The 23581-nt window shown below is 52.6% G+C and overlaps 1 protein-coding gene and 1 long non-coding RNA gene across 4 annotated transcripts in view; one reads left to right on the plus strand and one right to left on the minus strand.

Moving 5' to 3' along the window:
* ADAMTS2 (ADAM metallopeptidase with thrombospondin type 1 motif 2) overlaps window positions 1–23581 on the plus strand; it is a 223979-nt gene that overhangs the window by 18013 nt on the left and 182385 nt on the right. Inside the window, exon 1 of one of the 2 annotated variants that reach the window (XM_003123651.6) lies at window positions 18645–18759. The exons of the other annotated variant lie outside the window; for it this stretch is intronic. The gene's annotated coding sequence lies outside the window, so the exon portion shown is untranslated. Of the gene's footprint in view, window positions 1–18644; window positions 18760–23581 lie in introns of those variants that run through there. 2 annotated transcript variants of the gene reach the window in all.
* Window positions 417–9306, minus strand: LOC102157665. 2 transcript variants are annotated; one of them, XR_001303202.2, is made up of 3 exons: window positions 3179–9306; window positions 2741–2853; window positions 417–2281 (listed from the first exon to the last, which is right to left on the minus strand). It is a non-coding gene; the product is annotated as an uncharacterized LOC102157665 (long non-coding RNA). The 2 variants fall into 2 exon arrangements; XR_298112.3 differs by having other exon boundaries at window positions 417–2149; window positions 3179–9285.

The following is a 23581-nucleotide window of genomic DNA, read 5'->3' on the forward strand; positions in this document are numbered from 1 at the left end:
ACCCTTACTCCTGCCTTTGGGCTGCATATTCCATCATCTATGAAGTTCATGGAAGTGAGCTGGCTAATTTCTGGCCTGTTCTTTTTTTGCACCAGCACTAGGAATACTTAATTACTTTTGCTTAATGATATGTTCTAATACCTGATAGGGCAAGTCTCACCATTGTGACTTAAAAAAATGTTTTGGCTATTTTTTTCCTTCTTGCAAATGGATTTCAGGTTTGTTTTCTTATGATTTAAACCAATATCCAAAGAGGATCTTTATTTCGGATACTTCATGCTTTAAACAGTGTCCTGCATATACAGCAGGGCTTTAGCGAATCTTTGCTGAACAAGTGAATGACATTGTCACGAGGGTTAAGTTTCTCGGGGAAATAAGAGCATTAATTTAAATCTTATAAAATACATCCCAGGGGCTTTCTTACTAAGAGTTAGAATTTTATTGCCATTGTGAATAGGATCTTTTCCATTATATTTTATAGTAGGTTATTATAGATGTCCAGGAATATTTTAAATCTAGGCTGCAGTAGGTGATCATTTACTCAGAATACTTGGACTGTTCCAGATTGATAATATTCTCAGAATTTAGACACCTTTATTCCCAAGGAGCCAAAGGAACTGAAAACAGCATGTTAGTACAAATTGTATATGCATTTGTACAACTGCAGCTCAACACACAGCAGCCATCGTTGACCTGGCAGACGGAAGCCCCCTCGGGCCTCACCTGTTCACTGCCATTTGCTCTTGACGACTCGCATCTTCCTTTCTTGCGCTTCAGCAAAATCAGTCTTCTGTGATCCTAGTACCACAGATGCAAAACATGGATAATCACAAAAAATCCTTTGAAATTAAATCTCTCAACTGGATGTTTCTCATGTTTACACTCTAGATATGGAGGTTTGTATATTTCATGTCAAGGCATTTTCACAAACTTCCATGTTATTCTTTTGGTCCTTTTTGGGTGGAATTTTTTTTTTTTTTTTTTTTTTATGGGAACAGGAGGATTTTCTAAGGATGCAATTGTCTTCTGCAATTCAAAATATTTTTGTTTCTTCTTTTGCAATATTTATTCTTATCATGTATTCTTGTTACATGGTTAGAAATTTTGGACTAAAATTGGGTTTTACTACATTTGTGTAGGAGCCACAACCATGTCTTCAGAGAACCTGGCCCACCGCCGCCAACAGGAGAGCAGAGCCAGGTCCTACTTCTCTTTCTGTGAATGCTGTAGGTGGCAGACTTCTAAAGCGGTCACGTCTGGGCAGGAGTGATGTCCTGTTTCACTTACCCTTGGCACAGCAGCCTTTCGTTTCCGGATCTGTTGCATTGAGTAGAGCTTGAGTGCAGGACATGGATGTGGGGTGGTTTACGGGGGCGAGGGGGTGCATAGCAGTGACTGGGGGGCCTCTCAGGGAGTCTCTTGCAGCCTTGGGTGGCCTGGTAGGTGTCCCCTACGGCTGGGGAGCAGTGTACCTGGGCAGGATTTGTGTGCAAGGCTGGCAGGAAAATGACTATCTTTGAAAGACTGTCTGAGTTTCAGCTGGGGAAGTGGTTCAGGGCAGTTTGATCCAGAGATCCAACCTGAAATTCTGAATGACTCTGGACTTCGAAACTCCATTTGAGTCTGCGCCTCGCCCCTTACCAATGAAACAATTTCTGAACGTCAGTGTTCTCGTCGTGCAGGGCGGAGTTTGCAAACTGGCGGGCTGGGTGCCATGTCCACCCACAGATGAGTTTTGTTTGGCCTTCCCAGTGTTTGATCAGTTTCTCACAGAGTTCCAGATTTCCAGTTTCTCTTGAGAAAGCCTGGGCGAGAGCTGCTCGGCCTGTATTCCCAGGGGCTGGCACCGAGGGCTCCCACAGCTTCAGACACCACAGTCTCTGCCGCTCCTTGTGATCACCCGGCTCCGGCTCCCTCACTCTCATATCTTCTGCGGTCCCCGTGTGGGCACCTAAGTTTCCCTTGTATGGAGGTGGCTGCCTCAGGGGCCCCATGGCCGGTCATTTCTTCCTCCCACCTCCGTCTCATGATTTGGGTTTATGGGCCCCCATCTCTGTGCGAGGCTCTGCGCTGAAGTCAGATATGGTCCTGCCTCCCGGGTTTGATTCTGGCTCCTTCGCTCACTCGCAGAGAGCCTCTGGGGTGTCATCTGTGAAAGGTAAATTTGATAGCAGTCGATACGCTGATGGGTTATCATGCGGATTAAATGAACCAAGGCCCATGGCTGGTGCTTGGTAGCAGATGGCCCCTGTGATGGAGAGGTAGTGTTTTCCTCATGGTGCTGCTGGGAGGAACCAAAGTGTGAAAGTACTTGGAGAGGCAGCGCAGACATTCATCACTGCCGAGTGCCCCAGGGCTGGCCTTGGGCTGGGTGTGGGGACCGGGGAGGCAGGGCTGGGGTCCTGGGGAGGGCCCCTGGGGAGGAGGCTCTCCCCACCCCAAGCCACAATCAGCCTGGACATGTTGCCAGATGAGGCCGTGACTGTTCTGAAATGGAATTCCTGGGTCAGAATAAGGAGAACAGATGTTTACTGGATGAGGCCAGGAGCCGCTGACATCACTGAGAGCCCGTCAGGACACGACAGAGGCCAAAGGTCCTCCGTCCCTTCCTGCCGACACAGTATTTCTGGGGCGGCTGCCAGGGCGGGGGTGGGGTGCGGTGGACACACACGGACGGACACACACACACACACACACCCCACACACGTGCGCTCCATTTCCTCCCCCAAATTCTCCCCACCTGAATACAATTAGCTGGGATGTGGAAAAGATTTCCAGCCTGGAAGGAGAGAAGAGCATCTTGCTGGCAGGCAGGCTGGGAGGGGAAATGCAGGTCTGGTTGGCGAGTGGACTCTGCAAGGCAGAAGAACAGCCTCTGGGGTGAAGCGCTGTCTGGAGCCGCTGGCCACGGGGGGCGGGGCAGCACATCTCCCTTCCTCCCACCATCCCTAGATGGGGAACCTGTCCCCTCATTTCTTCTTCAGGTATGAATCTGGAAGGTGTGACCAAGAGGCTTCTGGGGTCTTGCTCCTGTCCTTTCACCAACGCCTGTGCAGCTGGTGCTGTTGCCCTGTCCCTTCCAGAAGGCCACCCCCAGGTCCAGACATCTGCCACTGCCCATATAGAAAACTTACTGTGAACCAACTCAGGCCTCCCGATCTGTTTTGGCTCCACTTACCTCCTCCTTGGCTTGGCCTCAGCAGGCTGTCCCCAGCAAGGGGCTGCAGACTCACCTGGCATCAACTGCCAGCCCAGGAGAAAGTCCTTTTCCCCTGGGGGTTCAGCAAGCTTTGAGCTGGTTCTTATGGCTCAAGCTAGGTCACATGTCAAGCTCTAAGCAATCATTGTGGCCCAGGGCAGGAAGCAGGGCTTCCACTGGCCAGGCATGGTCATATGATCATCCCCTCAGGGGTCACATGCCAAGCTTTGACCAAATCACTGTGGGAGGGGCAGGGAACAGGGCTTCCATTGGCCAGGCATTGTCATATGATCATCCCCTCAGGGGTCACATGCCAAGCTTTGACCAAATCACTGTGGGAGGTGCAGGGAACACGGCTTCCATTGGCCAGGTCTAGTCATGTGACCACTGGCTCCAAGGGATAGACTCTCTGGTCTGAAGCCTGGGACATCATAGGGAGGGCTGGGTACCCAGAAGAAAGCCAGGTTGCTGTTTTTTTCAGGGGAAGGTAGCAGGGGCCCACTGCCCTCTTTGTGTCTCAGACCTCTGTCCATCTTGTCTCTGCCCCTGCCTCCCATTTCGCCTGCTCCAGTCCACCCTACCATGCCCTCCCCCTGAGCACTTCCAGTGGGTCCTCTTCATCCACTGCTTAATGTACAGGCCCCAACTAACATTCAAGACCCCTTGCGACCAGTCAGCATTTGCGACTTATTTTCCCCACCTTATCCTCCCTCTCTTCCATCCTATGGGCCTGGGACAAAAGCTTTCAAAGATCATACGTTCTCATCCAATGTACACTCTGCCTCTGTTGAAAATAGCCCTTGTCATAGAACCAGGAGGGGACCCATTGTCCAGGCTGCAGTCGAATTTAAAAACATTCTGAAGGTGAGAAGCTTTAACTGGGGCCTAAGTCAAGTCAAGGCTGGGATTGGGCAAGGAAGCTAGGGCTCCGTGGGTCCACCTAGGGTTGTCTTAGCAGAGCAGATGGAGCAGGGGTCTCCCAGGTCCTCTGGGCCTTTGTCTTAAGTGCCAGGACTCCCATATGCCCGGCTGACGCTCACCATCTCTCTTCCAGGAGGCCCTGCCTATTCTCTTTGTCGAGGCAGGTGACACAGCTGCATCACAGCCCCCTTTCTGGCCTGCCTCCTCCTCACTCCTTCTGTGTCATGAACTTTCTTGGCAGTCCATTGAGGCCCATGGACCTTTTATCAGAATACTGTTTTTAAGACATACTTTCAAACACAAAGAATACACATTCTATTGAAATGGAGCTGTTAATGCTGAAAAAAATTAATCAGCCAGCGGTACATGTGCTTTTTAAATGTTTATTGTCATCATGCATTCTTTTTTCGGTCATAGAGACATAGTTATCATACCTCCATTTCAGCAAAATTCAGTGATTTGATATCTTTCCAGAGCTGTGCTCCCATCACCCATCAGTGTTAGAACATGTTCATCACTCCAAAAAGAAACGCCGTACCCTGTGGCTGTCACCCACCCCCAATAACCTTGTCCTCCCAGGGCCTACAAACCGCTAATCTCCTTTCTGACTCTACAGATGTGCTTATACTGAATTTTTTCGTAGACTAGAATCACACAGTATTTGTCGATTTGTGTCTGACTTCCTGCAGTTGACATACTGCTTTTGAGGTTCCTCCACATTGTAGCATGTGTCGGAACGTCACTACTTTTGTTTGTTTATTGAGGATGATATTTATTTATATTTTTAAAAAATTTTTATTGGCGTATAGTTGACTTATAGAGTGGTGTTGGTTTCAGGTGTACAGCAAAGTAAATCAGTTATGCACAGACATGTGTCCTTTCCTTTTCAGATTTTTTTCCCATATAGGTTATTATATAGTGTTGAGGGCAGTTCCCAGGGCTATACGGTAGGCCCTTGTTACTTATCTATTTTACGTATAGAAGTGTATATATGTTAACCCCAACCTCCTAATTTATCCCGCCCACCCCACGCATTTCTCTAGAAGTTTGTTTAGAACTTCATTACTTTTTATGTACAAATAATATTCCATTGTACGGATAGATGACAGTTTTTAAATCCATTCATCAGTCGTGGACATTTGGGTGGTTTCCACCTTTCAGCTCTTAGAAGTAGTGCCACCAGGAACATTTGCATACAAGTGTTTTACGGGCTTTTCAATTACTGCGGGAAATAATAAGACACAGCTGCACGTGTCACAACCTCTGTCATTTGAATCGTGCTGTGTGTAAATGCCACTTGGTCTCATCCACAGCAGCGGGTGGGAGAGATGCAAAGCCCAGTCGTGGCTGGCTGATGGGTACAGGTGCTGCCACTTTTGTTGGCCTTGCTGCCTCTACCTAGAGTGGAAGGAGATGCCAGCTGCTTTTCGGAGCCTGGGTTAAGAGCCCTCCAGGAAGCTCCTCAAAGCCAGCAGTAAACTTCTTGCCTTGGGTGGTCAGAGTCTGACATGAGGTGCAGTGTCCCTGAGAGACCCTGGCACCTGCTGTGGCCTGTGGCGGGACGAGGTGTCTAGATCAAGGTGGCTGCTGTCCTGCTCTGTTTACCACCTGCTGTGAGGGGCAATGTTCCCACTCCCCTTTCCTCCTGTAAATGTTCTCTGTGTCTTTAGCTTGGGAGTCCTACAGGTGGATAGTGGGGGGCCCAGGGCCCCCTAGACTGTTGGGAACCCCTCCCCGCCAGCTGTCTTCCCTCCTGCCAGGTCATTTCCCTTCCCAGCTGGGAGGGAACACGGCCAAAGGCTTGTCAGCAGGAGACCTCCGATGGGTTTTACATCTGACACATAGACCCTGTCACTAGCGGGGTTGGGACTTGCCTCTGGAGGGCCTTGGTCACTTCCTGTGCAGTCCCTGCCAGCCATGGGGCTGGTGAGGGTTCCTTGGCTGCCTGGGGGTCATGGATCCTGGCTCTAGGGTGGGCTCAGGTTCCACCTCCTGTCCGTCCCTGTCTGCGGGCAGGACCCAGTTCTCCCAGCCCCGCGGGTCCTGAGGAGGAAGAGCGCCCAGGACTGGGAGTAAGAAGCCTTGCCAGGCGCCGTTTCCTGGGGCCACTAGCGGTTGAGGATCAGGCTCCAGCTTCTGTATGAGAGGCCAGCCCTCCCCCTGGTGCTCCTTCTTACATCCCTGCTGGAAGGAGCTCCAGCCGCTCTAGCTCCTCAAATGCCACACTTGGGTTACTGCCCTGCCTGGCCTGGGCCCCACCTGCCCATGGAGCTGCCAAGGTCCTCCTCTGGGGCCCTCCCAGAGGGGCCTCCTGTCCTGCTTCTTGTATTTCAGAGGCAGCCAGAGGCTTCCCTGATTCCGTGGTTGGCGGCGGCCTTGCTGAGCCATCTAGAATTGGCTCCTGGCCTCCCCGTGTCTCCTGGGTGTCTTATGTGGCAATGCAGCTCTATTTCAGGGCCTGCGGGAGCCTTAGGATGGCTTCAGGGGTTGCCCTGAATTGAGGGGGTGGATCACAGCCCATAGTGGGGACGTGGCCGTGGAGGGAGAACCAGGCTCCGCGCTCACTCCTTTGTGACCGCAGGCCGGTGGCTTCACTTCTGGGAGCCTCCAGGGCCCCAAACATGAGGTTGGGAGTGAGGGCCAATCCAAGGAAGAGATGGGTTGGGGGTACAGCCTCAGGTCCCCTCCCATCGGATCCTGGGATGCCCAGCATCACCAGTCCAGGGCTGGAGGTTCACAATGGCTTCTTTTTTATTTTCCTGTCTATCTGAAGTCCAAGAATGCCTTGCATTGACGAGAACGGAATGCATAAATAAACCAAAGGAAGGGAATGGAAGTACCTTGTAATCCCATCAACATTTTACTGTGTGTTTTTCACATATATGCACATGTGCACAAACAGACAAAAAAAGACCCTGTTGTACATCTGTGACCATCCTTTGTTCACTCTCTGTATAAAATGGACATATTTCTGGATCGTTTAATGTTCTACCGTAATGTCTGTGGCCAGAGGCAGCAGAATCTATTTGGGAAATGCAGAGAGGCCAGCTCTCCAAGTTCCGGGAGACGTGGACCCAGGGGGGAGGGAGAGGATGAGGAGGGATCCCCCAAGGCCTCTGACTTGAGTGGGAGGGCGAGAGGCATGCTGGCCAGGAAGGAGGAGCAGCTTGGAGGAGGGTGGGTCACGGGGGCCATTTCCCGGGAGGGGTCTCGAGGGCAGTTGGAAGGGCAGGTTCTGTGTGCAGGAGCAGGGTCTGGGCAGAGCTCGAGCGGGAGCTCTCTGTGCAGAGGGCTGTGGGTGCCACTGCCTAGGGAGGAAGAGTACCAAAGGAGAGAAAGGCGGGAGGAGGAGGAGGGTGGCACTCTTTGGCCCTCTGCCACCCAGGAGACAGGTGGAGGAGGCAGTGGACACCTGAGACGGGGGCAGCTCCTCTGCTTATGGGTGAGAGAGATTCAAGAGGCTGGGGCTCAGCGAGGCAGGAGGCTCCCAGATGCAGTGTGTGCTGAGGTCCAGTGTCAGAGGGGGCGCTCTGTCAGAGCCAGGGTGCAGACGGTAGGTGGAAGTGAGGGGCTGGCAAGAGGCAAGGAAGTGGAGGAAAAGGGATGCATCGTGGGGATAGATGCTGTAGCAGGGGGAGATGGCCAGTCGAAGGGGACTTTTCCTTTTAGAAAGATTTCAATATACGTGTCTGCACGTAGTAGTCGCCTATGCACATCTGTATATGTGTGTTTGAATTCTGCCTCTTTGTACAGAGGACGTTTTTGGACACTTAAAATTTTTTTTATTTTATTTTTTATTGTGGTATAATTAACATACAACATGAGTTTCAGGGAGTACAGTATAATGTCTCGATTTTTGTATGTATTGCAAAATGATTATAAAAATAGGCTAGTTAACATCTGTCACCATACCTGGTTACATGCTCAGAGGATTTTAGTTGGCTTGTGTTTGGCCACAGATGAAGGGCAAGGCTCTAGGAGAGACGGAAAGTTTGAAGATAAGGAAGAGAATGGGTGTATCCGTCAGGAGTTATTCTGCAATTGTCAGAAATTAAAAGGAAATTGGCTTAAGGAAAGAAGACTTTATTGGTTAATAAAGCTGAAAAAAAAAAAAATCCAGGGTGTCCTAGCTTCAGATATGGCTGGATCCAGGTACCCAGATAAATGTTTTGTCCCTTACTTTCTCTAGCTCTTGGCTCTACTCCGTGTTGATTTAATTCATGTAGGGGGGAAATTAAAAAAAAAAAAAAAAAAAAAAAAAAGGCAGGCAGCTGCCACATGTTCGCACAGCTTAATAATCCCAGGGGAAACAACTTTTCTTTTCTAATAGTTCCAGCATTATTTTCTGGATTTAATCGGATGGACCAATTTGTGGCAAGCCCTTATCTCTGAGCTGTGTTAGCTGTGCTTGGCTTGGCCTGGCCTGGGTGAGGTGGCCCTTCTCCCTCATGTAACCTGGAGGGTGGTGGTAGGGAATGGCTCCCAACAAACACAGGGCCCCAGGTCCCCAAGAAAGAGGTGGAGCAGGTGTTGGGAGGCCTAGATGGCTGGAGGAGGCAGTCGCTGGCCCACAGGATGGAAGGAGAGAGAAGCATGTGGAAGCAGATATGGGGCAGGAGGGAGATTCCTCTGTGGCCTCCTCTCACCCACTGGGCAGGGCAAGTGCACCGAGGTTGCTACCCAGGCTCTGCAGCTCTCCCAGGAGTTTGCTGGCCCTGGAAGGAGAGCATTAAGCTGGGGGAGGTTGACTGACCACTCACTGCCTTGGGAACCCTCAGGCTGGGCACCAAGAGTGGCCTGAATGCAGAAAAGCAAGCACCTGGGCCTGGCAGAGCAGTCCTCCTACCTCGGGAGCCAGAGATCAGGAATAATCAGGGCCGATCAGAAGTGGGGTACACTGAGTAGGAAGGTACTGGCCAGCAGAGAGCCGGGCAATGGTGCTGGGGACCAAGGCGTGACCACACTGCCCAGAGGAGGCTCACAGAAGCTGAACCTATCCTGCAGATACACTTTGTGTGGTTGCAAATGCGTGTGGCCTGTTGGTGAAAAGGGGGTTACGGCCCTGCTCAGCAGAGGGGTGGGGGTTTATTCTCAGGGATGAATGTGGGCTGGTGGCATGGGGGAGACAGGAGTGAAATCATTTTATTTTTTTTGCTTTTAATTTTTTGCTTTTTAGGGCCACACCCGCAGCATATGGAGGTTCGCAGGCTAGGGGTCGAATCAGAGCTACAGCTGCTGACCTACGCCACAGCCACAGCAATGTCAGATCCTTAACCCCCTGAGAGAGGCCAGGGATCGAACCCGCATCCTTACGGATCCTAGTCAGGTTCATTACCGCTGAGCTATGATGGGAATTCCATGGACATCATTTCAGATAATGGTAAGAAGCGTAGAAATTAGTAAGCAAATGATGAGACCAAGAGCAGTAACAGGGTGAGTGAGTGGATGTACATGTGTGACCCCTGTGCGTCACCAACACGTGTGTACCTGGGCACGTGTAAACGCATGCATACTTGATAGACGTGTGCACATGTGTAATGTGTGGGCGCGTGTGTGTGCATGTGGATGCATGTGTGCAAGTGCACATGTGGTGCACGGGGATGCATGGGGGAGGCACGTGGGAGTGCACACAAGTGTCCACACACATGTGCGTGGTGCCCTTGTATGTGTCACGGGCATAGCTGCCGGGCACTCACAGTCATGGCTGAGAACAACCTGTCCTCTTTCACAAGACCCCCTTCACAGCCAGAGGGAAACAGAAGGGAACTAACACGCAGCGGGGAGCAGAGACAACAGGGCAGGCATCCACCCTTTCCCCAGTGCACGGTCAGAGAAGGCTTTCTTGCCCAGTGGCGGCCGCTGTCCGTGGCCTGCTCCTTCGGGTTAGGGTCTGACCTTCCTGGATAGCCCTTCAGGCGTCTCCCCCAGGGGAGGCCAGGACTCAACCTCTCAGGGCCCAAGGGAGTGATATCAGTGCTCCTCTTGGCACTGGAGGCACAGTTGCCCTGGAGGACAGCCCCAGTCTGAGCCAAGGGGCTCCAGTGTTACCCGACCAGCAGCCAGGGCAGGTGCTACATGGAAATGATGCCAACTGCTGGGCTATGCCCCCCCCTGCGCCCCCTTACTGTTAAGTTTCAACAAGAGGGGCCCAGTATCTGCTGGAGCACCTACTGCATACCCTTGGTTTATGCCCGTCTCCCATATCTTGTTGATAAAAGCTTGAAGCAGCCTTAGTAGGCACATCCTCCAAAGAGGGTTTGTAGTGGGGCCACGTGGCTGTCCTGTCCCTGTCTGCCCCACGTCTCTCCCTCACCTCTGTCTCCTCCGCTCCCCATCTCCTGTCTGGCTCCCTCTCTGCCTCTGCTCCCTCTCCAGGCTTCAGTCTCATGCCATTTTAATGAGGGCTTGGCCTCTTGTGCGAGGAGGCTCAGCAGCGGTGCATTTAATTAATAATCTTACATTGCAGTTCTTCAGAGTAAACGCTGCCATTTTAGTCCTCACTAATTGGAAGAGGCTAGTTAAGCTCTGAGATGAATGGCCCTTTCTGCCAGGGATGTGTGAGCCCAGGATCTCTGTCGGGGTGGCCATGCCGGGCCAGGCACTGTGGGCCCCTGGGTGGGGCTCTGGGTTAGGAGGGCAGAAGGGCTGGCCTGACATGCCTGCATGGTCCACGGAGGGCTTTTTTGCTAGTGGCCGGGGCAGCCATCTGGCTTGGGATGAGCCTGCCTGAGACCTGGGGAAGGGCTTTCAGGTGGAGATCCTGCTGCGGGGGGATGGGGGGGGGATTGGGTTCCCTGTTGCCATTCCTTGTATGCCAGCTCCGTGCCACCCCTGGGCAAGGCCCCCAGGGACTCCAGAGGGTCTCAGTCTGCCCCTGCTTCCTGCTCACTGTGGCCCAGCACCTGCACCACTCTCCTCACCTGGCCAGGGTGTCCTGATAGCTGCTGGCCACATGGCAGGTCCTCAGCCAGATGCGTGCTGAGATGGATGTTTCTCCCGCAAACGTAAGCTCTGTGTTGCACTGGTGATGAGTGAAACATCCGTGACCCCAATGCTATGATGCTGTTGGTCACCTGTGGGTGGGCAGCAGTGGGGTGGCTGGTCTGCAGTAGGTGGGGGGCGGGGAGCTACACTCCAGGCCTCAAGATCCCCCCTAGACGTGGATGCACAGGCCACAATCCTGCAAGGTAAGACGTCTGGAGGCACCTCTGTCTGGAGGAGACAGGCCAAATGGACTGTGTACTGTGAGTTGAGCAGAGCAGTATCAGGGAGCGAGGTGGGGGCGCGTGCACAGAGTGGACATGGACAGACAGCTAGAAGCGGAAGGGAGGAGCAGATGGCAGGGTGACACACAGGAAAGTATGTTGCCTTAATACTCGTACAATTGATGCAAGAAAGTAAATGCGGTTTCTCTGTAATGATTGGGGCATGTGGTGTTGAATGCCAGCAGTGCTGCTGCAGAGTCCCAGGGCACGTGTCCACCCAGTGGTCATCGACGGCCGCAGAGCTCTTGGCTCTGGTCCAGGGCGTGAGATCCTGTTCTCTTCCCTCCAGACAGCTGGGTGGCAGCAGGGCGACATGAGAACAGTGGGGAGGGATGCCCACTCAGCTCCTTTGTGTCCCTGGGGTCTCCCTTCCCTGTGGACGAGGCTCACCGCAGACCGGTGTCATCCCCTCCCTGGACACCCCCCACCCAGCCCCCAGGCTGTGTCTCTCTCCCAGCCCCGGGCTGTGTCTCTCTCCTTCTGTGTGAAGCTGTGCTATGGGCTTCTGGGGTCTTTCATGCTCCGTCCCTGTTGTGTTGGTGACAGAAATTGGGGTCAGAAGTGCACCACCTGAGCAGGCTGGCCGCTTGGTGTGACACTGTGTTGTGATGTCAGCTGCTCTGCCAGCGGAGCCAGCCCTCGGGATCAAGGAGGGCTTCCGCCAGAGCCCTGGCATGGGCTTAGGAGGAGTTACTGGGAAGCCATCAGGAGGAAGGGAACCAAGGTGCTGGCGGGAAGGGCTGCTGGCTGGCTCCGCCGGCCCACAGGTGGCCTCCGGGCAGCGCTGGCGGGAAGGGCTGCGGCTCTGCTTTTGTCCTCATATTCCTGCCTTTGCGTGTTGCCGAGAAGTAGCTGGAATTTCTTCCTTCTCCTCCTTTCTTGGTTTCTTCCTTCCACTTTCCTTCCCACCATCCTTTCCTCCTTCCCCCTGCCCTCCCTTCATTCTTCTTTCCTTCTTTGTTCCCCACTCTATTCACCCACATTTCTCCATCCTGCCTTTGCCCAGGATGTGGACACCGAAGAGGCTGTCTTCTCCGGGAGCAGAGTTTCCTGGAGACAGTGTCAGGAGGGTCTGGAGTGCCATTCCAAGGAGTGAGGGGGTGTTCTGTGGGTGGGGAGCCCCTCAGGGACTTAGGCAGGAGCCTCAGATGCCCACAGTGAGGTGATTCCCCCGGCATCTTGGCTGGTGAAACTGAAACACCTCTGACTCAAACCCAACCAAAACCCACTTTAACCCACGTGTTTGTTTGTTTGTTTGTTTGTTTTTGTCTTTTGTCTTTTTGTTGTTGTTGTTGTTGTTGCTATTTCTTGGGCCGCTCCCGCGGCATATGGAGGTTCCCAGGCTAGGGGTTGAATCGGAGCTGGAGCCACCGGCCTACGCCAGAGCCACAGCAACGCGGGATCCGAGCCGTGTCTGCAACCTACACCACAGCTCACGGCAACGCCGGATCGTTAACCCACTGAGCAAGGGCAGGGACCGAACCCGCAACCTCATGGTTCCTAGTCGGATTCGTTAACCACTGCGCCACGACGGGAACTCCTGTTTGTTTTTTTAAATTAGTATCACTCACCTGGTGTCTGGACTTACGGAGGCTCAGATTCTCTGTGTCTCAGTGCAGAAGGAATTCAATGAGAGACAGAGTGATAGGCAAGAACTAGATTTATTAAGACAGAAAGCTTGTGAGAGATACGAGTAGGCTGGCGAGAAGGCTCTGCCCCAAGGATTAGATGGGCTACGGTTTTATGACCCAAGGAAAGTGGAGGAGGGAAAAGCCACCTTCTTCCTTGAACTTTGAGTAGATGTCAGGCTTGCATCACTAGCTCCTCCTTCGCGTCTGGTAAGAGAGCATTTGATCCTACGAGCGCAAACCTGGACTGTCGTGGTGCTTATTCCCATCAGCAGGAGGGTGGTGACATAGGCTGAAATACATTGACTCATCTCAGGTTTCTGTATCATGAGGGTCTCCTGCTTTGGAATGTCACCTTTCCCTTAAACTCCTGTCCTTGGTCTTAAGGATCATTCTCTGGCTGAACTTGAAGGCGGGCTGCATTTTTATCTTTCACTTGATGGCCTGAGGCGTATCTCATGCTTTTATTTATGGTTTTATAGTTGAGCAAGCCTGTTTCGTTCCGTGATATTCTGATGGCTTTCTTGAGTGATTAGTAACTTGCAGGGGTTTCCCAAAGTTCCCTAGGTTATCCTCTCTATCCGTGGTCCCCTACGGGGACTCCTACAACTACCTGTGTAACTCTCCTACTTGGTTCCTATCACTGGGACTCCCTGCGATGTCCCTGTCCCCACCCCCCACCCCTGTAACACCCTCCCGCCATGAGATCTTTTTCTTGAATCCTTTGCAAACTTTGCTTCCTGGTGCTCCTCTCTTGTCTGTCGCCCAGGGTCCATATTCCCCCATCCTGGAGTTTCAGGTCTGAAGACACTTTCCTCTGTATTGATCTGCTTTTTCTCTCTGGGAACTGTCAGAACTTTCTCTTTGTCTTTGATGTTCTTGGGTTTCATGCTAATGTGCCAAAGTGAGTTTTTTCTCTTAGATATATCTTGATCAGCTCTCTGTGTATCCATTTCATCTTTCATCTAACTTTGGGAAGTTCTTGGCCTTTGTTTTTTCTTTCTCCCCACCCCCTTTTCTCCTCCTGGGGTCCGTCCACCTTAGTTAACGCTCCTCACACCCCACTCCTTGATGCCTGAGCATTGAGTGAGCGCCCCCACTGCACCCCTCAGCTCCTGAGGTGGTTATTTGGCTCCTTTGCCCTGCTATTCAACTCAGCGACTGGATCTTTTCTGTTAGCACAAGTTCCTGTGCCAAACGCACAATGAGGCCAAACAAGATGAAACAGTGGAGTTTGGAGCCGAGAAAGCTTTATTGCAGGGTGGCTCATGCCCCCCCTACCCCAAAAAAGCCTGAACTCTCTGAACCAAAATTGTAAAGCATTCTTTTTCTTTTTGTCTTTTAGGGCCGCACCCACAGCACATGAAGGTTCCCAGGCTACGGGTCTAATTGGAGCTGTAGCTGCCAGCCTACGCCAGAGCCAAAGCAACGCGGGATCCGAGCCACGTCTGTGACCTACACCACAGCTCAAGGCAACGCCAGATCCTTAACCCACTGATCGAGGCCAGGGATCAAACCTGCGTCCTCATGGATGCTAGTCATATTCATTTCCACTGAGTCCAGATAGGAACTCCTGTAAAGCATTCTTTTTATTATTATTATTATTTTTTATTACCCAAATGAATTTCTGTAAAGCATTCTTAAAAGCCAGGGGAGAGTTGGGGTCACAGGGTAAGTGACCAGCTTGAGCACGGTTCTCCAATTGTCACAGGGGTTAACGTTATCAATCCTTAGGCTCTCCTGGGGGCTACGTGCCCATGGTCATCCAGTAGTTAAACATCTTCCATTGGGGTGGGGTGGTTGAATTTTCACATTTGTAAAATGACTCAGGAAAGGCACATCAGATACTGTTATTTAGGTACTTCAGAGAGGAGCCAAGGCAGAGGAGAGAGAGGAAGGGCCAGGCCTGGGAAGCTGCATAGAGTCCTGCCTGGTTACATTTCCAATTATAAACAACCAGGTTTTTGGTAGCTGCTCCTTCCTGCTCTGAGGTCCCAATGTTGTTCCTTATCTCTCTGAGGATTCGCATTATCTTTATGTCAATTCCGTAGGCTGTTCTGGGTATCCTTGTCTTTTTAAAGCACAAGTGTGGCTCAGATGTGACTTCTGATTCCCCAGGGAGTGTAACTGAGGCTGGTTACATGGGTGGAGGGCTCACGTTCCTCCTAGTAGGTGGGACAAGGGCGGTGGGGAGGCAGTTCCCTGGAGCTGGCTTCTTCCCACCCCTGAGTGCACCTCCTGACCCCAGCATGCATTTCTGGACCCATGATCCCGGCTCCCTGGGTTGACGATGGTGGGAAATTGATGCGCGTTGGGGACACCCCCACTTTACCCATGGGAGTGCATTCAGCTGGCCCCAGGACCTTAACATGACCCTCACACAGCAATGGGGGTATCAGTGCATTCTAGAAGGTGGGGTATTTGGTCTTGTCTATGGTTGCCTTGTGATGTGCGTCTTGGAAAGAGCCCTCTGGCCTGGGGTAGAGGCAGTGCCGCATGGGCAGGACCTGCATTGAGGCCCTTGGAGGAACAGCAGAGAGCTGTGAGGCTTGTGCTGAGGCAGGGACAGGGTGGCAGATACTTCAGAAGGGAAGGAGCTGGGCCTTGGGGACAGGTGTGGGAAGGAGGGGGAATCCAGGACTACGTCTGGCTCCTGGCTTTTGAGATGGGCGCGGGGCATGAGGCTGACCGTGATTAGGCTCCTGGGGAGGGGAGGAGCAGGGTGGAAAGGGCTGGAGGTACCTGGGGCCGTGCTGAAGCGGTGTCCTGTGTTCCTCTGGCTCCCGATTGGCCCTTGCCCAGGGAGATGTGGGGACCCCCCCCACCAAGCTGGGGAGGATTGTCTGGCACAGAGGCTAAGACAGGACACGCCAGGGGTACAGAGCCCCCCTCAAGAGCAGGGGGTTGGATTCTGGCTGGAGGTGACCTGGTGGGCACGCTGGCCTCCTCAGACCTCATTCCCTTATCTGTGAAATGGGGCCATAGTCCAGTGGGGACATGGCAGAGTACACGCCACGAGAGGAGGCTACAGAGGGGCGAGCAGGCAGGAGGGCTTCTGAGCCCACGGGGCTCTGAGTAGAGCCTGGGGGATTTACTACTCTTGTTACCAAAGGGAAGGGAAAACAGTGTCTGTTCCGGCCACGGTGTGGGAGGAGGAGCAGCCTCGTCCCGTCCCTGCCCAGCTCCCTGCACTCCCCCCACCGCCCGCGCTCACTTAGCTCAGAGCTGGCGCCCACCCAGCTCCAAGTGAGACGTGGCAGCCAGGAGGCTGAGGCCCAGCCAAGCCCCAGATGGCTGGCGAGCGGTGCTTCCCGAGCGCGGAGCGAGACAAGGACGGGGGCCGACCTGGTGGGGAGGAGACAGGAAGGGGCCCGGAGCCCAGGAAGTACCATCCCTGGGCCTGGCTCTGGCACAGCCCTGCCTGCTCCGAGTGGGTGCAGAAGCACGGCACTCAGGGGTGAGCCTTGGGGGCCGGTGTGTGTGTGGCGGGGGGAGTGCAGGGAGCCCCATCATGTTCTGGTCGGGAACCCCTGCTCCCAGATCTGACACCCTGGCTCCGGTCAGGGATCCCTCTGATTCCCCCTCTGGCTCTGTGAGGTGCACGGGTGTTTGTGTGTGTGTGTGTGTGTGTGTGTGTGTGCGTGGATGCGAGGGTACATGCAAGTGTGAGAATTCATTTTGAGTCTGTGTGTTGTGTGTATGAATGTGTGTACATGTGTGGGCGTGAATGGGTGTGAGGATACATGGAAGTGTGAGAATGCATTTAAGTCTGTGTGTGTGTCTTGCATATGCGTGTATGCATGTGTGGGTGTGTGTGTCTGAGAATGCAGTGTGAGTTGCGTGAGTATATGAGAGAGTGTCTGGGGCTGTGCATGCCTGTGAATGAGTGTGTGCATGTGTGTGTACCGCTTCCATTCCCGAGAAGGGAGCCCCCGAGGGTTTCAGGCTGTTGGCTCTGGCAGTTACCATGATGTCTTTGAATACTCTTCTAGGGCTTTTTCTTGATGTGTCAGGTTTTGACATTTTCTATTGATTTCCTGCCACGGAAGATGAGGATTAGCTCCCTGACCACTCTGCTGCCCCTCCCCTGCCCCGATCTTCTAGAATAGTTCTGTCACCACGTTTAGTCCATATCGAGGTTCCTTCTTTTATCAATTTTCTTTTCTCTTTTTTGGCCACCCTGTGGCATGTGGAGTTCCCAGGCCAGGGATCAGATCTGAGCTGCAGTTGCAACCACACTGCAGCTGCAGCAACACGGGATCCTTTAACCCACTGTGCCGGGCCGGGGATCGACCCTACATCCTGGTGCTTCAGAGACACTGTCAATCCTATTGTGCCTCAGTGGGAACTCCTTTATCAGTTTTGTGATGTAACAAATTACCACCAGGTTACTGGTTTAAACAACAGAAATGGATTCTCTCCCAGTTCTAGAGATGGAAATCAGGGTGTTGGCAGGGCTGTGCTCTCACCCGCAGCTCCAGGGGAGATGCTGTTTCTTTTTTCTTTTTCTTTTTGTCTTTTGTCTTTTTAGGGCTGCACCTGTGGCATATGGAGGTTCCCAGGCCAGGGGTCTAATTGGAGCTGTAGCCGCTGGCCTATGCCACAGCCACAGTAATGCCAGATCCGAGCCATGTCTGCGACCTACACCACAGTTTACGGCAACACCAGATCCTTAACCCATTGATCAAGGCAGGGATCAAACCTGAAACCTCATGGTTCCTAGTTGGATTCGTTTCTGCTGCACCATGACGGGAACTCCAAGACTCTGTTTCTTACCTCTTCAGGGCCTGGTGGCTTCTGGCATCCCCTGGCTTGTGGCCACATCACTCCTGTCTTCAAGGCCAGCATCTTCAGTCTCTGTCTCTGCTGTCTTCACACGGCCCCCTCCGTGTGTCTGTCTGATCTCCCTCTGCTTCCCTCTTATAAGGAAATGGGCCTGTGATTGCACTTAGGGTTGTGCTGATAATTTAGGATTGTCTTCCACCTCCAGATCCTTAGTGTAATTGCAGAGCTTTTTTTGTCATAGGAGGTAATAACCCTGACAGGTCTGGGACATTACGATGGGGGCACATCTTTGGAGCCGATCACACCCTGTGGCCTTAAATGCTGTATTTGCATCTTTGCCCCTTGTGGCATCAGCCCAGGCCAGGGGGTCTGGAGACCTGTGATGGGGACCCCAGTGCCCACTCTGTCCCCTCCCCGCTTCTGGCCTCTCTGCCTTCCCTTCTGCAGGGCAAGGTGCCCACTCTTCACATGCTTCTCCGTGGCTGGGCCTTCGTGGACAGGTTTACTGTGATTCTCCGCGTGCGCAGCCGGCCGACCCTGGCCACTCGCTGTGCCTCTGAGCAGGGCCTGCGCCCGCCCCTGGGTTACTAAGAGCCTTGAGAGCCCTCGGAAAGGGGCTGGGCTTGCAGCCCGGCTCAGGACAGTGCAGAATCAGGCCTTTCCAAGGGCGTGTTCAGCCAGAGGTCAGCTCCTCCTGGGCCAGGAGGGCCGGGCCCCGAGCGGAAGCAGAGATGGCTGTCCTGATTGGCGGGTGGGGGAGGATCAGCATCTGAGCCAACATCTGTTGAACATACGTATCTTGCCCTTATATAATCTGGTTTGGAGAGTGGTTTAGAACAGTTGTTTCCTGTTGTCTTTGAGATGGTGAACGGCAAGCACTGCTCCTGCCCTCAGGGGGGGTCCTTGGCCCTACCCCAGAGTGGAAGAGAGGGGCCAGAGGCTGGCAGGAATGCGCTAGCAGGTGGGTGACAGCGGGCTGGGGTGGGTGGGTGACTTGGTCCCAGGTGCTGTGTGCTGGGGTGGGCAGCCTGTCCGGGACAGAGCCTCTCTGACCCCACAGTGTGGCCTCTATGTGGCGCGGTGGCTCTCTCACCATCACCCGGAGGCCGACCAAGGCCCTGGAGCTCTTGCTTCTCCAGGGGTTCCCAGCAGCCTCTCCTTGGTCGTCCAGCCTTTGCCAGGCCGAGAGAGTCCTCTCATTTTTATCTCCAGGGAAAGTGAGGCTTGTGGATCAGGAAGAGCTTCACTACCCAGGCCATACAGTGGTGAGGCTGCGGGGAGGTTCAGCAGCCCAGGCTCCTCCAGGGGCCCTCTGCTCATCTTTGAGGGGCCCTGGCGGGTGTAGAGCAGCACATCCCAGACTTATTTTAAATTGACTTTTATTTTTTAAAATAAAAATTGTATATATTTAAAGTATGCATGATGATTCGATATACATGCACGATGAAATAATTACGACAGTTGTCATACAGATGGATGGATAAAGAATTATTTTATATATATATGATATATATATATATATATAGACACACATACACATAATGGAATATTGTTTGATCTTCAAAAAGGAGATTCTGCCATTTGTGATAATGTGGATGAAACTGGAAGACATTATACTAAGTGAAACAAGCCAGACAGAGAAAGGAAAATACTACATGCTCTCACTGATAATGTGGAATCTAAAAAAAGTCAAATACATAGAAGCAGATAGTAGAAGGGTGGTTACCAGGGGCTGGGGTTTGCGGGAAATGGGGAGACGTTGGTCAGAGGTACAAAGCTGCACTTAACGCAGGAAAGATAAGTCCAGAGACCTAAGTTACAGCATGTACATCATTGCTAATAACACTGTGCTGAGTAGTGGAAGGTGGCTAAGAAAGTAGGTTTCAGGTGCTCTCCCAGCACCCATGCATGCACATACACACGCACACAACTATGTCCTAGACTTTAATAAGCATCAGATCACCTGGGAACTTGCAACCACGCAGCTTCTGATCAGGCAGGTCTGGAGTGGTCCTGGGATTCCTCCTTTCTAACAAGCTCCCAGGTGACACATTGGGTCTGGGCTGCTGACACACCCACTGGGCTTTGCCTGCACCCCCCCCCACCCCCACCAAGGAGGCAGCACTGCTCTGGGAGGGCTCGAGGCTTCATACCCTCCCTCCCCATCCGTGTGCGTTTTGGGAGAATGTATTCTGTGAATACAGTTTTAAAGAATTCCTCCAAAGTATTTGTCCAGAGAAGGAAAATGTGACCTATTGCATGTGGCCATCATATTGCAGGGATTCCCCACGGCCCCTTGCCCACCTTCACCCTTGCTCCGGGAGCAGTGGTGGCTGCCCTGTGTCCCCCTTCTGCCTGCCCGCGGGGCTCCGCAGCTCCCCTTCCAGCTGGCACACTTGACCTTTCCAGCTGGCATTTCAAGTGCTCTCTCCCGGCACCGCTGACTTCTGCGGATCCCTGAGGCGGTCATTTGTCAGATGGTCCCGGAGCCTCCCGACATCCCCTCGGATTCTCCTGCTGCTAAGACAGTCAACGTCAGACAACTCCCCGCGCCTGTGTTCCCATTGGCAGGCAAGCAACCTGAATGTTTTATAAACCGGAGAGAAAGCAGAGCACCAGAATGCCCAGCATAAACTTTGCTTTTACACTTCCTCTTACCTATGCCCTGCTCACACCAGAAGCTGGTGACCTTGGCCCACTGTGTGAGATGATGACCTTGAGAAGGAAGCCCCAGGCTAGCAGGGGAAATGGAGGCTCCAAAGGGAAGCAACTGTGGGAAGCGACTTGCCCGTATTTGTAGGCGCCAGGCATTGGTCTGGGGGCTGTGGGTCCAACAAGGAAAACGCCACTCTCCTGAGATCTTCTGGTTGGAAGAGAGACAGTGGCCCAATAAAGACCCCACATGTGGCTTATGGGGAAGTAGTGTTAGGAAAAAAATAGAACAGCATGGTAGGATAGAGTGCGACAGAGAAGGGGCACTTACAGCCAAGGTCCTCCTCTCGGAGACATTTGAGTGGAGACCTGGAATTCCAGGTGGAAGGGACAGCAGGTGTAAAGGCCCTGGGGCAGGAACTAAGTCGAAGTGTGCCAAGGACAGAAGGAAGCTATTTGTGGCAGGAACTCCGAGTGAAGGAGAAGTCAGTGACAGGGCAGTCACGTTGTGGGAAGCCTCTGGAGGGCTTGGGGACGGTCTGATTCATGTTTCAGAGATTCTGTTGGGCAACTGTGTGGAGAATGGAGGTCATGAGGGCTCAGTGTGCTCTGGCTGCCAGCCTGGAATAGTCCCTGGCCCTGTCAGCAAACAGTGCAGCCTCGCCCGGGAAGCCCCTGCAGATTGGTGGGCTCCAGGACGGGGCTTCTTAAGCTGTTGAGCCCTTACGGGCAGAGCTTTGGCTGTGCCACAGAGCTGTGCTCGCATGATGAGCAGTGCCCACCTGGGGCTGGCTGGGTGCTGGGACCCTGGGATGGCCAATGGGCTCCGTGGAGGGTAGCGTTGCCCTCATAGCACCTGCTGGGATGGACAGCAGTGCACAGCAGGGATGGGTGACCTGGGGGCGGGGATGCAGTGTGGGCACCAGTGTTTGCCTCATGCTGGTGAGTGGGGGTTTGGACTAAACTCAGGCTGGCTGGCTCCTGGCTCATCTCAGGTTTCACCTCCCATGGCTGCCCCATTTCATCCTCTTCTGGGTACTGGGCTCACTCACCAGCCTGAGGACTCAGGCCCAGGGTTGAAGCTCCTGGGCATTTAAAGGGGTGGGACTGGCTTCCTGGGGGGGGGGCTCTTTAGCTTATCCCCCACCTGGCACCTGGCTGACCCCCATCTCCCTCAGGGCCCTTTGCCCAGCTCTGCTCCCCAAGCCTCCAGGTTCCTAGATCCTATTGGGCCTTGTCCCAGAACAAGTGCTGTGTCCTCAGTGGGGCCCCTCCTAAGAGCCTCCAGCACAGACTGTTGTCCTAACATCTGCAGGGGCACTCGGTGCCCTGGGAACAATCTCACTGCTTGGTTCCTCCCTGGGTGTCAGTTCCAAGGTCAGGTTCACCTGAGTGGCTTTCTGCGGGCGTGGGGCCAGCTGTAGAGGTTAGAGGTCCAGCTCCCTGCCCTCCCTTGGGCCAGACACCCCTCCCTGGGCATGTCCCTTCCTGCAGGAACACAGGATTGGAGGAGCTCTTGGGGGCCTCTTCCTGCTCACAGGCTGCCCTGGCCCGGAGGATCTGTGACTACTGGGTGTGTGTGAATGTGTGTGTAAGTGAGCATGAGCGTGTGCAGGCATGTTTTTGACTGGTACGTCCAAATGAGTGCTTGTACGTGTGTTCAGGTAGTGGGTCTGAATGCTCATTTGCATGTGTATGTCCATGTGACTGTGTGTGAGTGTGCTTATGTGTCTGTGAAGGTGTTTTTATGTGTGTGAGTGGTGCGTGAGTGTCAGTTTGTGGTCTGTGTTTAATGGTATATGTGTGAGCTTGTGCGCTGTGAACCTGTGTATGCGCATGAGTTGTGTGGGCATATGTTTATGTGTGTGTGTCCACAGGAGAGCATGTCTTTGAGTGTGAGTCTGTGTAGGTGCACATGTGAGCATGATTACGGTGATGGGTGTGTTGTGTTTGTATGTATGTGCATAGGAGTGTGATTTTGTGTTTGTGTACAAGTGAGCGTGTGTGCACATGCGTGTTCTAAGTGCCAGGCCACCTTGCTCCCAGATAAATCCAGTTGCGCCCTGTGCTCTGGGGTGGGGCCCCTGCACTGAGCCCTCACTTCTGAGCCAGGGCCCTCTCATCTCAAGAGACCGAGGCTGGGAGTCCTCTGTGTGCACCCTGGCCTCGCCCTGCTGGCCTCTGTCTGCCAGGGTCAGCCTTGGAACTTTTATGGCAGGGTCTTCTCTTTTGAAAAAAATTCCAATTTCAAGGAACTCATCTCCTTTCATTATATTTTAATCACCCAAGTCATTTGAATGTGTTCTGCTTGTAAAGCCTGCAGCCATGCAGATGAAGCCAAAGCCCTGACTGGCGCTGCTCAGGCTCTTGGCCCCCACTGCTCTGAGGGAATGCGGGCATTGGAAAAATAGACTTCTAGACTTTTTTCTATGTGTTTACCTGCATCTAAGTGTACTTCAAGAAAAATATATAGAACTGTTTGTATATTTCTCTCCTTCCTTTAAAAACATTCCGTATATACTAAAACTTATTCTATAATTGCTTTCCTATAATTGGTATTTTTCATTCAAAAATATATCCTGGGGACTTAGCCATGCTGATGTGCAGAGATTGGGCTCATTTGATACCCCCCCCATCCTGGACTGTATCCTGTAGACACATCACAGAATATTTTTTTTTATTAAAGTATAGTTGGGAGTTCCCGTTGTGGCACAGCAGAAGTGGATCCGACTGGTAACCATGAGGTTGAGGGTTCAATCCCTGGCCTCGCTCAGTGGGTTAAGGATCTGGCGTTGCAGTGAGCTGTGGTGTAGGTCACAGACATGGCTCAGATCCCACATTGCTGTGGCTGTGGTGTAGGCCAGCAGCTACAGCTTCAATTTAACCCCTAGCCTGGGAACTTCCATGTGCCGTGGGTATGGCCCTTAAAAAAAGCAAAAAAGCAAAGCAAAAAAAAAAAAAAAGTATAGTATATTTATACTGTTGTGCCAATTTTTGCTATACAGCAAAATTACTCAGTGACATATATATATATATATAATACACACACATTCTTTTTATTTTTTATTACTCAAATGAATTTATCACATCTGTAGTTGTATAATGATCATAACAATCCAATTTCACAGGAT

Source organism: Sus scrofa, chromosome 2 (genome assembly GCF_000003025.6).
Source record: "Sus scrofa isolate TJ Tabasco breed Duroc chromosome 2, Sscrofa11.1, whole genome shotgun sequence".
Classification (NCBI taxonomy): Eukaryota; Metazoa; Chordata; class Mammalia; order Artiodactyla; family Suidae; genus Sus; species Sus scrofa.